Genomic DNA, 780 nt, shown 5'->3' on the forward strand with positions numbered 1-780 from the left:
CGCGTCCGGAGCCTGTGCTCCGCGATGGGAGAGGCCACAGCAGTGAGAGGCCTGCATACCGCAAAAAGAAAAAAAAAAAAAAAAAAAATCATGTATATGATGATAAGGTCTATGGAAGTAATAAAGCAGATGAGGGACATGGGAACTCTCAGAGGTGATATAGAGAGAAATTTTTTCTGGTTGCTGTTGTTGTTTATTTAATATAGAGTGGTCAAGGAAATCCTCCTTTGTTAACTGACATTTAGGCAGAGACCTGAAGGAAGTGAGGGAACAAAGCATACCAATATGTAGGACAAGAGCATTCCAGGCAGCCAGTGCATAAGGCTAGAGGTAGGAGAAGGCTTGGGTTGTTCACAAACAAGAGGCAAGGGGCTTCCCTGTGGCGCAGTGGTTAAGAACCTGCCAGCCAATGCAGGGGACATGGGTTTGAGCCCTGGTCCCGGAGGATCCCACATGCCGCGGAGCAGCTAAGCCCGTGTGCTACAACTACTGAGACTGTGCTCTGAGAAGCCCACACACGGCAAAGAAGAGTAGCACCCGCTCTCCGCAACTAGAGAATGCCCACACGCAGCAATGAAGACCCAACACAGCCAATAAATAAATCAATAAATAATTTTTTAAAAATAAGAAAAAAAAAACACTTGGAGTTTAAAAGAAAACCCAACACCACAAGAGGCCACTGGGACTACAGTGGAGTGAGCAAGGAGAAAGGGTTAGGAGATGAGATTCCAGAGGTGGGGGTAGGGCTGACAGCTCTAAGCCCTACAGGTCATTGTAGGG

General features: G+C 47.1%; 1 protein-coding gene across 1 annotated transcript in view; it reads left to right on the forward strand.

Moving 5' to 3' along the window:
• STAP1 (signal transducing adaptor family member 1) overlaps positions 1–780 on the forward strand; it is a 26235-nt gene that overhangs the window by 15568 nt on the left and 9887 nt on the right.

Source organism: Lipotes vexillifer, unplaced genomic scaffold (assembly GCF_000442215.2).
Source record: "Lipotes vexillifer unplaced genomic scaffold, Lipotes_vexillifer_v1.1 scaffold1478, whole genome shotgun sequence".
NCBI lineage: Eukaryota > Metazoa > Chordata > Mammalia > Artiodactyla > Lipotidae > Lipotes > Lipotes vexillifer.